Source organism: Schistocerca nitens, chromosome 4 (genome assembly GCF_023898315.1).
Source record: "Schistocerca nitens isolate TAMUIC-IGC-003100 chromosome 4, iqSchNite1.1, whole genome shotgun sequence".
In the NCBI taxonomy this organism is placed as follows: Eukaryota; Metazoa; Arthropoda; class Insecta; order Orthoptera; family Acrididae; genus Schistocerca; species Schistocerca nitens.
In genome coordinates, this window is record NC_064617.1 from 608,811,574 (window position 1) to 608,829,138 (window position 17,565).

General features: G+C 44.2%; 1 protein-coding gene across 1 annotated transcript in view; it reads right to left on the bottom strand.

The window, feature by feature from the left end:
* LOC126252464 (protein SOX-15-like) overlaps window positions 1-17,565 on the bottom strand; it is a 299,474-nt gene that overhangs the window by 80,186 nt on the left and 201,723 nt on the right. The gene's annotated exons all lie outside the window — the stretch shown is intronic.

A 17,565-nucleotide genomic window follows, 5' to 3' on the forward strand; every position in this document is an offset into this window, starting at 1 on the left:
TCTCACTCACCCACACCCTCACCCTCACCCTCGCCTTTCTGTATTTCTCTTTATTGACAGTTTGGTTGTTACAGAAATCCTGCAATGCAAATGGTCAGTTGATTACTAACTATTCAGTGTTATAATTGGACTTCCATTAAAAGTATTATTTGAAAAATGGTAGAACTATAGTGTTGTCATACATATAAAACGACACACCACGAAGGAGTTATCCGAATGGGACGAAAAACGGTAGATGTGATGTATACATGTACAGACAAACAAATATTACAATTTCAGAAAAACTGGATAACTTATCCAAGAGAAGGAGCTTCGCAAATTGAGCAAGTCAGTAACACGTTGGATCCACCTCAGACCCCTATGAAAGCAGTTATTCGGCTTGGTACTGAATGATAGAGTTGTTTCGTGCCCTCCTCAGGGATATCGAGCCAAATTCCGTCCTGTTGGTGCATTAGTTCATCAAAAGCCCGAGATGGTTGGAGGACCCTGCTCATAATGATCCAAACCTTCTCAGCTGGGGAGAGATCTGGCGATCTCGCTGGCCAAGACAGATTCTGGCAAGCAAGAAGACGAGCAGCACAAACACTCACCATGTGCCGGAGGGCTTTATCTTGCTGAAATGTGAGCCCAGAATGGTTTGCCACGAAGGGCAACTAAACGGGGCGTAGAATATTGTCGGCTTGTGACTGAGCTGTAAGGTAAGGCTGCTGCGGATGATGCCCAAAGGGGTCCTGCTATAAAAAGAAATGGCACCCCAGAACATCACTCCTGGTTATCGGGCCATATGGCGGGCGGCAGTCATGTTGCTATGCCACTGTTGTCTGGGGCGTATCCAGACACGTCTTTGCTAGGGATAGGGGCTCAGTTCAAAGCGGGACTCATCACTGATGACAGTTATTGTCCAGTTAGTGAGACAAGTCTGGAGATGCCCCAGACAGTGTTGGAATAGCAGCCTGACTTCCGCCCGCCATACTGCCCGACAACCAGGAGTGACGGTATGGGATGCCATTTCATTACATAGCGGGACTCCTTTAGATCAGAGCAGTGCGTCGACGATATTCCACGCACCGTTTTATTGCCCTTCATCGTAAGCTTTGGTTCAAATGGCTCTGAGCACTATGGGACTTAACATCTATGGTCATCATTTCCCTAGAACTTAGAACTACTTAAACGTAACTAACCTAAGGACATCACACAACACCCAGTCATCATGAGGAGTAAGCTTTCCTTGACTTAAATTTCAGGAGCGTAGTATGTGCCCGCACACAGCGAGATCTTCTACTGCTTGTATCTCTACCCACGTGAGAAAGTTTGCAACACTGTGGGCCTGGCCCTCCAACCAGGTTGGTATTTTGTTTGGCGGTCTAATGCGCTAATTGGACAGAATTCGGCACGATATACCTCAGGAGCACATCAAAAACTCTGTCAATCAACGCCAAGCCGAATAACTGCCTGCACAAGTGTCGATGTGCGATGTGCACCATCGCGTTGATGACATTCTCAATTTGTGAAATTCCTCCTCTTCTTTAAACCATCCATTTTTCTGAAATTGTAACCATTTGTATGTATGTAAATGTTCGCCATATCTATCGATTTCCGTCCCATTCGGCGAATTCCTTTCTGGCGGTTCATTTTCTTTTTTTTCCTGTCCCATTGTGTAAATTTTACGGTGAATGGCTACCTTCCCTACTGCCACCGAGAACTATCCAGTGCCGTATCATATTGAAAGATTTTAGACACAATCTATTCTGGATCGACACTAATCGTTCGTAATGTGATTACCACGCATAATGACACACCAGTCAGCCCTTACTCGCAGTGAATCACGCACTGTTTCAAATACACATGCCTGCACATGTAACACGCCAGCCTCAGTTGCAAATAGACACCAATCTTTACCCAGTTTTCGGCCAAAATAATTTGTCCTTCTTCAGAAGCCACTGACACTAAACTATTGCAGGCCAAAGTTTGGCCATGTCAGGGACAAAACTGTAGCACCGTAGTAACCAGTCATAAATCTACCAGTACATTACTTGGGCTGGAGAAAAACAGCAGGCCCCACTGCGCGGACGAGGTCGGCACGCCACGACAGCTGCGCAGGAACTCGGTGCTGTCTCCATTCTACAGCTGACGTTAGTCCTTATTCGCAATTGCGAATTCTTTTGATGAATTAACTACTGGGTTACTAAGATATATTGTTCGAAAATTAACCACAGAATTCAGAGGATACAGTGCTTTTGTAGCATCTGACACTGTGCTGCATGGCTGGCTTACGCAAAATAACTAGTAAATCTCGGTAAAATTCACTTGGGAGCACCAGTTACCTTTTCCCGTTGTCCCTACTCCGTTGCTACGGTGACGTCAGAGTGAACATTCCTATCTAGTTCGAGAAGGAGGTAACAGACTCTGATTAATGAGGTGTGATGATGTCCTTTGGGCGACTGCAGTTACAGGCTGTGTTTCTTGGTTACAGCTGCGTGTGCGTCCTTCTCGGTAACTGAGAGGAAATATTGAAATACTGTTCACGTATATCATTTTCTGGCAGTCCGAGTGTGATGGCTCTGTTCGCTGTTACAGTCGCCTCAAATAGTTACCGGTTACCGGGAAAGGGGCTTTTCGTTCCAGTTGAATATCGTGGGGCAGGTGTAATCCTCCTAAATGGGTGGTGGTCGGCGCCGACTCAGCTGACTTTGAGGACCAGTGATTTCCTCACGAAGGCCAGGGTTTTCCAGTATCCGTGGCAGAGAAACTCCTAAAAGTCTTCTCAGGAAGCAACACCTTTCAGAAGCTCTAGTACCAGGTACAGGAAATAATCCTTCTGGTTGTGACTGGCTGGAAGACCTAAATGAAGAAAAATTTCGATAAGCACTTTGGGAGTCTGGGAAATTGGGAATTGGTCAGCAGCTGTCGAGGAGTGTAGAAGTCATGTGTGGGGAAGATGTGGTGTTTTCGCAGTGTACCTCATTAGTCAGTAAAAAGTGATCCTTCGTGATCAAGCGAGTTATATCTTGCAGCACGGAAGACTGAGAGATTCGAAAACCGAGTTCTTGTGCGCCATCGTGGATTTCGGGTTGAACCACTCCAGTTTTCTAGTCTAGTGTTGCCGTTTAGCGAGCGTGCAGACGCTCAGTACCCAGGGACTTTAGATTACATTGTGGGGCCTATAAGCTAACTGGGTCGTGGCATTTAGTTTACGAGACGGACTTGTCTAGGTTTCCGTTGAAGCCAGTGAACTGTAAGCGGCGACCAAGAAATTTCTGTTTGAGGGCTTACTACAGCGTATATGGAACGAAGAGCGACTCCGATGCGGGTATATACTTTGAGGTGACAAAATCCATGAGATACATCCTGATATCGTGTCGGAGCTCCTCTTTCCCGGCGTAGTGGAGCAGCTCCTCATGGCATGAAGTCAACAAGTCGTTCGAAGTTCCCTGCAGAAATACTGAGCCATGCTGCCTCTATTGACGTCCATAATGGCGAAAGTGTTGCCGCTGCAGAATTTTGTGCACGAACAGACCTCTCGATTATGCCCAAAAATTTCGATGAGATTCATGTCGGGCGATCTGAGTGACCCAATCATTCGCTCGAACTTTCCAGAATGATCTTCAAAGCAGTCGTGAACAACTGAGGCCCGGTGACATGGCGCAGTGTCACTGATAAAAATTCATCGTTGTTTGCGAACATGAAGTCCATGAATGGCTGCAAATGGTCTCCAAGTAGCCGAACTTAACCATTTCCAGTCAATGATTGGTTCAGTTGGACCAGAGGACCCAGTCCTTTCCACGTAAATACAGCCCACACGATTAAGGAGCCACTGCCAGCTTGTACAGTGCCTTGTTGACAACTTGGGCCCATGGCTTTGTGGGGTCTGCACCACACTGGAACCCTACCGTTAGCTCTTTTGCCAAATGAAATTGGAACTCGTCGAACCAGGCCACGGTTTTCCATTGGTCTAGGATCCAACCAGTATGATCACGAGCTCAGGAGAGGCGCTGCAAGCGAGGTCGTGATGTTACCAACGGCACCCACGTCGGTCGTCTGCTGCCAATGATCATTGACGCCAAGTTTCGCCACACTGTCCTAGCGGATACGCTCGTCCTGCGTCCCACATTGATTCCTGCAGTTACTTCACGCTGTGCTGCTTGTACGGTAGCACTGACAACTCCACTCAAACGACGCTGCTGTTGGACGTTAAGCGAAGGCTGCCGGCCACTACGTTGTCCATGGTGAAGGGGAATGCCTGAAATTTGCTATTCTCGGCACGCTCTTCACATTGTGAATCTCGGAATATCGAATTCTCTAACGCTTTAAGATATCGAATGTCCCCTGCGTCTAGATCCAACTACCATTCCCCGTTCAAAGTCGCTTAGTTCTCGTCGTGCTACCACAATCAAGTAGTAAAAATTTTCACACGGATCACTTGAGTACAAACGGAAGAATTTTTGAAATTTGTGGTAAGATCCTATGGGACCAAACTGCAGACATCATCGGTCCCTAAGCTTACACACTAATTAATCTAACTTAAGCTAACTTAGGATAAGGACAACACACACACTCATGGCCAAGGGAGGACTCGAACCTCCGACGGGGGCACCCACGCAGACCGTGCAAGGCACCCTAGACCGCGCGGCTGCCCCACGCGGCAAGAGTACAAATGACAGCTCCGCCATTGCAGTGCCCTTTTATAGCTTGCGTACGCGACACTGCCGCCTTATGTATATGTACATACATACCTCTAGGCGCTACAGTCTGGAACCGCGCGACCGCTGCGGTCGCAGGTTCGAATCCTGCCTCTGGCATGGATGTGTGTGATGTCCTTAGGTTAGTTAGGTTTAATTAGTTCTAAGTTCTAGGCGACTGATGACCTCAGAAGTTAAGTCGCATAGTGCTCAGAGTCATTTGTCATACATACCGCTATACCATGACTGCTATCACCTCAGTGCAAGCACCGGCACGTAGGCAAGCCAACTACCGCTACGCTCTCGCACAGTACGTGCGCCATGGTGCTGGCGATCGCTGGTGTCATCACCACATATAGGGGATGTAAACAGGGCTCCGCGGCCGTGGGGCGTGGCGAGCCACCTAATCCGTGTTCGGGGAAGGCCCGGCGCCGCTTCCTGGCCGATTATGGCCGCTTTCCCGCCATAAAGCGCCACGCCGCGCGGATGTTCGCCATATACCGCGACACGGCGTCGCCCGCTTCCTGGCAAACAGGGCCGGCGCCGCAGCCGACGCTATGGCCTTCTCTTGCGGTTCCCATAAATTCCGCTGTCCGATACCCTCGATGTCTTCTCGCCGCCAGGAAGCGCCGCTGCCTCCCATGACCTCCAGCAGGCTGCGGTGGGCGAGTGGTCCTAGGCGACTGTGCGACAGCTACGGTCGCAGGTTCGAATCGTACCTCGGGCATGGCTGTGTGTGATGTAATTAGGTTAGCTAGGTTTAAGTAGTTCTAAGTTCTAGGGGACTGATGACCTCAGATGTTAAGTCCCATAGTGCTCAGAGCCATTTGAACCGTAACATCCCATTATCATATTTTTATTCATGACCTTTTCTTGGGACATTCTCGAAGCGAGCAGTAGTTGAAATAAATAGGTACTTCTCGAGCCCGGGCAGCGTGGAGTGGCCGCGCGGTTAGAGGAGCCATGTCACGAATTGCGCGGCTCCACCCGTCGGAGGTTCGAAGATGATGATGATGATGTTTGGTTTGTGGAGCGCTCAACTGTGCGGTTATCAGTGCCCGTGCAAATTCCAACCTTTGCTCAGTCCAATCTCGCCACTTTCATGAATGATGACAAACAAACACCCAGTCATCTCGAGGCTCGGAGGTACGAGTCCTCCCTCGGACATGGGTGTGTGTGTTGTCCTTAGCGTAAGTTAGTTTACGTAGTGTGTAAGTCTAGGGACCGATTACCTCACCAGTTTGGTCCGTTAAGAATTCACACACACATTTCTCGAGTCCGGAAAACACGATGGACGGGACGAGTTCATCAAAAATGGTTCAAATGGCTCTGAGCACTATGCGACTTAACTTCTGAGGTCATCAGTCGCCTAGAACTTAGAACTAATTAAACATAACTAACCTAAGGACATCACACACATCCATGCCCGAGGCATGCGGTCGCTCGGTTCCAGACTGACGAGTTCATCCTTCTAATCGTTAGCCATTTGGCACCTAATGTTATATAAAAACACGCATTTTGGTGTCCAGAGAATTCTTATGCGCTCAACCCATCTTCCGTTGGATCGTAGTCTGTCAATCCATCATAAAACTACGAAATCGACTGTAGCCTCGCTGACGGAGTCATCCTGACGCGATTTAGTAATATAGCGAAATTCCGAGACCGGAATAACAGGGCGGAATTCTGAACCGCGCTCCAACTGACTAGGCGTCTAGCGTTTCAACCTCTGCTCCCCTTCGCGCTGTGATTGTGAAGCTGTTCTTAGCCACAAGCGGATAAAATGAAGATACAGAAAGCATAAATGGTGTGAACAGAAGCTGGAGTTCTGTAAAATAAGATTCATCCCCATGTACCAGCACCCATAGTTCAACTGCTCCCATTACTTAATCTGTAGTTATAACATGAAAAAGGTAATATGTGTCAGTAGACAGAGTGAGAAGAAAAAAAGCTTATGTAGATCCCGAAAAAATTTAAGACGGACTGGAAAGAATGAAATTACAATGAAATGAATACCTTTAGCTGCTTACAGGGGTTGATATAAGTCAACAGGGACAGTTCAAAATGTGTGCCCCGACCGGGACTCGAACCTGGGATCTCCTGCTTACATGGCAGACGCTCTATCCATCTTTTTTTTTAATCTCATTTTTTCGCTTTCGTTCGTTGCATCTGCTCGGGGTGGACGTCGTAAGACATCCGTTTAAGTTCGTTGTTGATCGATTAACTCAATTTTTTTATTACAGAGGGCACATTACCCTCTGACCGAACACGCTGAGCTACCGTTCCGGCTCCCCCTAGGCCACCGAGGACACAGAAGATTGGGCGACTGCAGGGACTTATCTCTGGCACGCCATCCGTGAGACCCACATTCGCAACTCATTGTCCCGCACTATATTCATAGTGCCCCTGCCCATTATACTCATTACTCGCGGCTTTACTGCCGATTCCCATAAGAGTTCGGGCACTGTTTGTGCATCTGCACAGAAGAAGATGGTCAAATGGCCGGTGAGTCTTAACTACATACCGTGTATATGTCCGAAAGAATAGATACCATCTTATATATATATATATATATATATATATATATATATATATATATATATATATATATATATATATACCCGTGAGGGGATTGCCAACCCCCATCGGGCGCGTCCCCAGGTGGCGGATAGGGGAATGCTCGGCAGATATGCCGGGTAGGTGGGAAATAAAATACCACCCGCGGACCAAATGACAACCAAAACCCGTGCTGCGTCTGACTTGGAACAAGCGGCAGTATGGTCAGCGTCTGTCCACCAGGAGGTGCGGCTGCAAACATGCTCCAGGAACTTACAATCCCTGGTTCTAAACCACTAGCGAAAGCTAGAAAATAAATAACAAGCAAACATGACTCGTACAAGTAAAGACAAAATTACCCCAGGTGGACAATCCACCCACTGCAAAGTGGCAACCAAGCATTCGGATTCTGGGGAGCTTGGACTTATACGAGAGAGCAAGTCGGAGTGCTCTGGTAAACTACCGCAGAAAACACATACTTACATTGGCACCTTTAACATTCAGACGCTCATTCAAACAGGAAAATTGCACAACCTCACGACAGAATTAACTAAACAGAAAATCCAAATCCTCGCCGTACAAGAAACACGCTTCAGGGACTCAGAAACAGTAGACTATAATAATTACAGAATTTTCAAAAGTGGAACGAACAAGACAATTTGTAAAGGAGCAGCACTATTTGGCATGGCCTTTATTGTGGACAAAAAAGTTCTAGATTCAGTAAAGGATGTAAAACCCATCAACAATCGTCTTATGACAATGAGAATTAAACATGCAAACAAAAACTACACTTTCATCAATGTACATGCACCAACAAATGGGGACAACAAAAAAAAGCCCGAAAAAACGGAAAGATTTTGGGAAGAACTCGAAACAGAGATGTCAAAAATTCCAACAGAGGATGTGAAAATTTTGCTTGGTGACTTCAATGCACAAATTGGCAAGGACCGCAAATATAAGAAGACAGTAGGGGACTACCCCGCGCACAAATTTACAAATAAAAATGGTGTACGATTTGTGGAGTTATGCCAACAAAACAATCTCAAAATTATGTCAACCTCATTACGAAAAAAACCCAAAAAACAAAAAACATGGCGATCACCCATCCATCATCTAGGAGAATTCCAGATTGACCACATTGCAATATCATATGAGTACCAAAAAGAAATTCATGATGTACAAGTGCGCAGAGGCGCAAATGTTGATTCAGACCATTACTTAACTAGAATTAAAATTAAATTCACACCTAAAAGGAAATGTAACAGGAGAACACCCGTGATCCCGAAGTTCGACCTACACAGAATTAAAGATTCGAGGATCACAGAAAAATGGGAAGACCAACCTGCAGAAGAGTGGCCAAAATTTCGAACTAAAATCCTCAAAACAGCGAAAGAACTAATCCCACTACGTAAAAAACCAAAACACCCATGGTGGAACCAGGAATGTGAAGACGCTCTAGAAGAGAGAAAAAAAGCGTTTCAAAATTACAATTGCAACAAATCAGAAGAAACCCACAAGAAATTCCTTGAAGTCCGCAAACAAGCATCCAAGAGTTTACGGCAAAACAAACGGAAATATGTAAATGACCAACTAAAATCGATAGAAGACAACTTTAAAAATTACAACACACACGATTTCTATAAAACCTTTGCAAACCACATTAAAGGGTACTGTCCACAGAACCTCTGCTTCCGAAAATCAAATGGTAAACTGGCCTTAACAAATAAGGAAAATTGTGAAGAACTAGCGAAATATTTTTCAAAGCTTTTAAACTGTCCAGAACCTAAGGAGAGGTTTCCGAAAATACAGCCAGAAACCGTATCAGAAAACTCAGCACCACCAACAAAAGAAGAAATTTATTCACATATCCAGAAGCTTAAAAATAACAAAGCATCAGGTGAAGATGGAATTGTAGCTGAACTCCTGAAAAATTTAGGTCCAAATTCACTCAGAGAAATCACACACATTATCCAAAATATTTGGCAAACCGAAAAAATCCCAGATGACTGGAAGATCGCACTAATTCACCCACTACACAAAAAGGGTGACAAATCAGATGTGAACAACTATAGAGGGATCTCGCTTTTACCAGTCACCTATAAAATTTTGTCAGCCTGTCTCCTGAAGAGAACACAAGAACAACTAGAATCAAAATTATCTGAATACCAAGCAGGATTTAGAACAAACAGGTCATGCCCAGAACAAATTTTTAACCTCAAAACCATAGTCAAAATGCGAGCTCTCAGACAAAAGCCATTAGTATGCACATTTGTAGACTTTAAGAAAGCATACGATTCAATAGATAGACCCTCATTATTTCAAATTTTAGAAGAAAGGGGATTAGATTACAAGACACGAGAACTAATAAAACAAACACTAACTGACACGAAGTCTAAAATAAAATTCATGGGAGAAATTTCGGAGCCCTTCGGCATTCAGACAGGTGTGAGACAAGGCGATGGACTCTCTCCTCTTTTGTTCAACATCGTTCTTGACAAAGTTATGGAGGAATGGGAGAAACAACTACGGAAAAATGAGTGTTGGAAACCAATTTCACTTGGCTTTTCCAAAAACAATCTTTACATTCCATACCTCGCTTTTGCAGATGATCTAGCAATACTAGCGGAGGATGAGCAGACCGCCATTAAACAGATTGACACACTCAAAGAATGTGCTGAGAAAGTTGGGCTACAAATCTCATTTGAAAAAACTGAATTCCTATGTTCAAAAGTAGAAATTGCAAGCTTAAAAACAAAATATGGCAAAATCAATAGAATCCCGTATTTTAAGTACCTCGGAGAATACATTGAACCCACAGGCCAAGAAATAGTATCACAGCAAAATCGTTTACAAAAAGTCAAAAAAGCATTCTGGTTAGTCCACAACCTCTACAACAAGAAATCCTTGTCAAGACAAACTAAAATTCGGCATTACAATACCGTCATAAAACCAACAGTCCTCTATGCAAGTGAAACACTAGTACTGAACAGAAAGCGAGAACTCGAAGACATCAAAAAAGAAGAGAGAAAAATCATTAGGAAAATTTTAGGAGCGAGACAGACTAAAGATGGCTACAGACTGCAAACAATCAAAACAACAGAAAAGTTTTCAAACATAGAAATTGATTTTAAGAAAAGGCGACTGAAATTCTTTGGTCATCTTAGCAGATTACCAGAAAACCGTTTGACCAGAAAGCTAATAAATTACGTAACCTCACTTAAAGCTTCAACACCTTGGATGATCGAAGTTAGAAAAGACCTCACCAACGCGGATATAACAGCAACCGATATTTCAGACAGAGATACTTTTAAGCACAAAGTAGAGAAGTGGAAAGTTTTACCAGAGCAACCAAAACAAAAACAGTACAGACCGAAGTGGTCAGAAGAGCGAAAGCAAGCCTTCTCAAAAAGAATGAAGATCTATTGGAGCAACAAGAAGAACCAGAAAAAAAGTTGATTGTCATTTGCTTAATGTCATTTGCTTAATGTCTTCCGTTATTGGGAGAATTCATAAATAATAATAATAATATATATATATATATATATATATAGTAAGAATGAAGGTCATTAAGCATGATATTTTTGTCGACGCCATATTCAGGTGGCAAAGCTGTTTGCTGATCTCGCCAGGATTGATGCTTACCGTGGACGGCGGCCCTTTTAACGCCGTGGAACAGCAACTGTGCGTGCGCCAGCAACCGCTTCTGCCGCCCCCTAACGCAACTGTAGGTACAGCGTCCCAGTGGTGAAAGCTGGCGTGAGCGATGAGCTACTATCGAGTACCTCTGTCAATACATTCTGTCTGCCGAGTCAAAAACCGTTGTTTTTTTAAATAAAAGATAAAACAAAAAGTCCAAATTTTACTTAAAAGATGACCCTTGTCGCTTCAAGATACAGTTGCGATAACGAGACACTGTGACAATCATTTGTGGCTCAGCACACACCATTCTGTGTCCCTCGGTTAGACCCTCTTAGGTTGTAATAATCGTGTGTGGCGATGGTGTTCAACACATCTGTTGTGAATGGTGAGAATTGTTTGGCCGATATACATTTTCCCACAATAGTAATCGCCGGACTTCATCTATCCTGCCTCATCTTTTATCGACAAATGAGCGCTCTAATCTTGGCTGGCGTAAGGAACACTCTTTTGTTGTTGTTAAAAATACTCCCTGTTTTTTCTAGATACTTCACAGCATACAGCGAGAAAGCCACCGATCGATATGCATGTTCTACTGGTTCCGAAGAAGCTTCAGAATCGAAGGCACGATAGTTTCGTTTGTCTGTGTAGTCATTCTGCTTGAACACGCGCTTAAGGTGTTCCAGATCTTGTGTCAAGGTTACCGCGTCTGAAATAGCGTAAGCCCTCCTATCCGAAGTCCCCCATGCGTTGGTATGGTGGATGCCAACTTGTATGTAGACACCAATCCGTGGTTTTTCTTTACACACTTTGTCCCAGAGTCCCATCATCCTTTCTGTCCATTAACCGGTCCAGAAACGTGAGTGTTCCATCCTTTTCGATCTCCGTTGCGAATTTAGAGTTGGGCGCAATTGAAATGATCAGGGAAATAATTCAGAGCGACCGTGCCATGGGGCCATACCCTAAAGGGCCGCCGTTCACGGTACGAATAGGTTCCTGCAAGATAAGAAAAGTGGTTTCATTCCTGAAGATGGCGGCCAGATGTACTGTAGAAATACTGTGTCTAGATGACTATACGATCCGCTACAGACTTTACAAGAACATCATCATTTAACGCGCCCGGAAAGTCTACGCGTTCACGTCATTATGTAATTTGTATGTGACATAATAAATAAAAGTTTGCTGAGGTTCGTGCTCATATTTACTACACCAAACTTCGCGGAACGATGTGGAACCCTTTGACAAAATGAGGGTTGCTCAACGAGCGAGAAGTAAAGAAAGACATGCTAGAAACTACTGAGAGGCATGTGATAACAAACCGAAATGAAATACGTTATTAACACTACGATAAAAATAAAAAGGAAGTCGTCGGTACAGGCGGATGAATTCCAAGGGATAAGAAAAGACCGAGATGACGGACTAACTGGAAGAAGGTGAAACATATAAGAAAACATGAAAAACCACCATGGATGCAAACAGTTGTAGGTTATACTGCGTGGAAACTTTTTAGCGGTCTACTTCATATAGCATAAAGTAAAAGTCAAAACAGAGAAAAATAAAGAGATGAAACTAAAGTCGGCGTGTGTAAAACAAGGATATTCTTTAATATTTTTCTGAAACAAGCAGAAAAGACTTCAGTAAGAAGAGGGAATAGCGATGGGTCTAAGCAAAATTTGTAACGATATTAGGGATTTTCAGTGAAATAAATATTAAATTACTCTCTAACCTAGCTGAACTGATTAATTACGGAATTACGAGTATTACCTGAAGACGAGAAGACAGTCAGTAGCAGTTCGAAGCTCAGTTCGAAGCTGGGTACAGTGTAATATGAAGGCAGATGTTAAAAAGACAAGGCCGTTGGTGAATGCCAGGGAAAAAAGAAAAATCTGAGAAACAGAAGAGAGAAAAGAAAGATCGTACATTTAAACATGTAGCGGAGAAGAAGCGCAGCGGATGTGAAAGTAAAACTACAGGCCTTTTTTTAAAGAATAAAGGAAATGTTATGCCAGCAACTTGAAAGCAGCTAGGAAAAAGTGAATTGCTCCATAGGGGGTGTAGAGACGAGGCAAAGAACAGTGTTTGGAAGGCTTCTAAATGTCGAACGGAAAGAATATAGAAAGATTAAACTCAATCCGACATCTATTTTCTTGATTGTGAAGGCATAGCTAACCTGCAACCAGGTTAGTTGATTACATCCTATGGGGACATCTAAAGTCACTTGCGTATGAGATCCCAGTGGATACGGAGGTGGAATTAGTTGCCACTATTGCAACTGCCTATGACTTGATTCGAAACACACCAGGGATATTTGTCAGGATACGTCAGAATCTTGTGGCAGGGATGGTATTTGCAATTAAATGTAACTAATGTAAATAAAAGAGTACACAGTAATGCGAGTTTATTCCTATTATCTCCTTAAGTGACTTCTTCGATCCCAGGTTCTCTACCTCAAATTGTTCAGTGGAGCATCCTCTATGTCCTGTTAAATTTTTGTACGCTCTTATGGAAACACCGAGTAGAATTCAAGTGCAATGTCTTTCCTAATTTTGTTCATGGGTGTTCTCTTAGTCTTGACTAAACATGCGTAAGTATCTTTCTAGTTTCTTCCGATCGTCATCATCATAAGTATAAGAGATATTACAGCCCAAGTGTTTGAATATATGGACCTTTCCCAATATTCATTCTTTATTACGATTTTAGCTTTAAGAAGTTAGTTTCCACAAAAGGCCATACTTTTACGTTTCATCGTGGACACGGTCAAATTATATTGTTTTCCCATTGCATGTAGCCGGCCGCGGTGGTCATGCGGTTCTAGGCGCTCAGTCCGGAACCGCGCGACTGCTACGGTCGCAGGTTCGAATCCTGCCTCGGGCATGGATGTGTGTGATGTCCTTAAGTTAGTTAGGTTTAAGTAGTTCTAAGTTCTAGGGGACTGATGACCACAGATGTTAAGTCCCATAGTGCTCAGAGCCAGAGCCCATTGCATGTAAGTACCATATAGCTCATTGTGGATTGTCTTCTGTATCCGCCAGTGTAACCTGGTCAGCTGCAGAAAGAATTTGGTTAAATATTGTCCATTTGAGTGGGTAAGAATCCTTCATATTCTTTTGCCATTTATTGACATTGTCATTTATATATTAAGTAGTGTGGGCGATAAAGGATGTCATTTTCCGACTCATTGTATAATTCTTCTCATTCCTGTACTACACTGAAGCGCCAAATAAAGTGGTTTAGACATGCGTATTCAAATACAGAGATACGTAAACAGGCAGAATACGGCTCTGCAATCGGCAGCACCTACATGGCGCAGTTGTTAGATCGGCTACTGCTGCAACAAAGGCAGGTTATCAAGATTTCGACAAGTTTGAACGTGGTGTTATAGCCGGCGCACGATCGATGGGACACAGCAACTCCGAGGTAACGATGAAGTATGGATTTTTTCCGTACGACCATTTCACGGGTGTACCACGAATATCAGAACTCCGGCAAAACATCAGATCTCCGACATCGCTGCAGCCTGAAAAAGATCCTGCAAGAACGGGACAGAAGTGCAGCCCTTCCGCAAATTGCTGCAGATTTCAATGCTCGCCCATCAACAAGTGTCAGCGTGCGAACCATTCAACGAAACATAATCGATGTGGACTATCGGAGCCGAAGGCCCATCGTGTACCCTTGATGAGTGCACAACACACAGCTTTATGCCTCGCCTGGGCCCGTCACCATCAACATTGGACTGTTGATGCCTGGTCGCACAAGTCTCGTTTCAAATTGCATCGAGCGGATGGACATGTATGGGTATGGAGACAACCTCATGAAACCATGGACCCTGCATGTCAGCAAGGGACTGTTCAAGTTGGTGGAGGCTCTGTAATGGTGAGGGGCATGTACAGTTGGAGTGATAATAGGACCCCTGATAATTTTAGATACGACTCTGACAGGTGACGCGTATTTAAGCATCCTGTCTGATCACCTGCATCCATTGACGTCCATTGTGCATTCCGACGGACTTGGGCAGTTCCAGCAGGACACCCCACACGTCCAGAATTGCTACAGAGAGGCTCCAGGGACACTTTTCTGAGTTTAAAAACTTCCGCTGGCCACCAAACTCCCCAGACATGAACATTATTGAGCATATAAGGGATGCCTTGCAACGTGCTCTTCAGAAGGGATCTCCACCCCGTCGTACTCTTACGTATTTATGGACAGCTCTGCAGGATTCATGGTGTCAGTTCCTTCCAGCACTACCTCAGACATTAGTCGAATCCATGCCAGCGTCGTACTGCGGCACTTCTGCGTGCTCGCTGGGGCCCTACACGATATTAGGCAGGTGCACCAGTTTCTTTGGCTCCTCAGTGTGGTTGAGCCGACACATATCTTGATTTTAACAACCCTGAATTGCCCTTATTAGGTTTGTTTGGATGCTCAAAGGTGGCAGCCCTATCGCTTAACTTCGCATTTCTTAACTTAGGTACGCTTCAAACTTCTGCGACACGCCTACGTATGGTTTTTTTCCCCTAGATGCAAAAAGGCAAACACAAAGTACGTAGAATAGATTTTTTATTATTATGCGTATAATTACGTAAGGTGATGGCAGATGTTTTGCAAACTGAGCTACTCCGAGAATCGATAGGTGATAATTTTTTTATGTTCTAAATATTTTGTTTGAGGAATATTAGTAGACATTAAAAATCTCGCTATGCACTTGACATGTATTTGCGACACATCAGTTTCCATCTGCGTATCCACTGGGATCTCATACTCAAGTGACTTTAGATGTCCCCATAGGATGTAATCAAGGGAGTTCATGTCAGGTGACCTCGCAGGCCATATAATAGGACCTCACTGTGGGAGTCGTGCTCATGTTGCCATGTGCCTTGTTTCTTCTTTCCAATGAACCAGTCTCCCGCATTCGTCGATCCAGAGAAATAAACACTCGTGGTGACGGATGATGCCTGTTAGGAAATCGTTCCCTGTACAGCCTTTCAGCAGCTAGAGCATTACAAGGTATTTCCCCACACACAAGATGCATGTCAGTGAGTTCTGCGAAACTCTACCGATACTGATCCATCGTATTGCACTGTACGTCTCTGAATAGGATTGAGTAATGAATGGGTCTATCGTTGATTCATAGCACGTTCTGTCATGAGACAACGTAAATACGATACAACAGAGCCACCTTATGGACAAGTAAAGTAAACAAAAAACCTGCATCACGACTTCCTAGTAAACATGCTCGTCCTCCTTGTTTCCCTGAAGGAAATGAAGAATGTACATGTAAATAAACGGCACAGTACGTGTAAACTTGCAGGGATGTTAGTTGTTAACGAGCTGGAAAACAGTAATGTTAGAAAAGGCGATAGATAAGTTTATTTCTACATCTCCTTAAGCTGGCTTCTCCGATCCCTGGTTCCCTACCTCAAATTGTTCTGAGGAGCTTTCTCTATGTTCTGTTATATTTTTTCACACACGGAACTACCATGTATAGTGCTATAACTGTACCTTTACTGCTCTACAGATCCGAAGTGTGGGCTCTAATGTCCAAACAATTACGGTGAATTGAAGCGGCAGAAATGATACTTCTAAGACCTTTGGCAGGATACAAATTAAATCATGATAGCCGTAGCGAGCTAAGAGAGGATCTCCTTGCTCTAGGAATAGCAGAAAATATCCAGTAGCATAGAAGCGAATGAGAAGACTACCTACCACATATGGGTCAAAGCTAGAAACGAAGGAAAACCTATGACTCAAACCAAAGGTTAGAAGTAGTATAGGACGACCAGGTAGAACTTGGTGCGGTCAGCTTTCAATTTCTTGGTTTCAGAAGAGGCAAAATTGTCTAACTAGAAAATTTATGTGACGATAATTAACTGGAAACACAAAATAACGAATGCAGATAGATGTAATGAAAAGAATGGATGATGGGAGGCAGTTACTAAGGATGATCAGCAACAAGAACAGAAATTGTAAAAATCGATGAGAAAAGCCTCCATAATCGAGGATGTTTTACAAGGAACTGTGGATGGACAAACAGTCAAAGGATGGATAACAGACGATAAGTGTGTACTAGCGGAGAACTGAAATAATGTTTGCGAGTATGGAGAGCAGGGGCGGAGGAGAATAGATAGGCTGGACGTGTTGCAGTGTATGTTCCTATAAGGCAGACACTTGATGGGTATTATGGGTAATGACGTTAATTCGATTTCCGTACAACATTAGAGTCACAAGATTTCGACGTGACGCCATATCGCTCTGTCAATCGGTTTATAAACACTGGAAGACGCACCAGGTAAATAAATTCCATCCTTTCGCCCAAAGCTCTCCAGGAGGGGTGTGTTTTGCGAGAAGAGAGAAGATGGACGCCATGTACGCGCCGACCGACAGCGCAAGTGGCTGGCCAACGAGCGCTGCTGCTAATTGTTTGTCTTTTTCGTGCTGCCTTGCTTGCTGAAAGTGTAAAACTGACGCACAGGGAGGTGCCAAGTGACGCATAACTCTTTCCCCGCCAGCTAAATGGGGGAGAAAAGAAAGTATTCCGCCTGTATTGTTTGCGCAATTGCGTAGCGTTCGACGCTAGCTGGCGAACGCTGGCTGACGAATAGGCCGCGTTTAGCGAGCGCACTCTCGGCACCTTGTGAAGATTCTGTTCGACCTGCGCGCTGCAAACCAAATGTGGCACCGATCCGCTAAGAGAAATGGG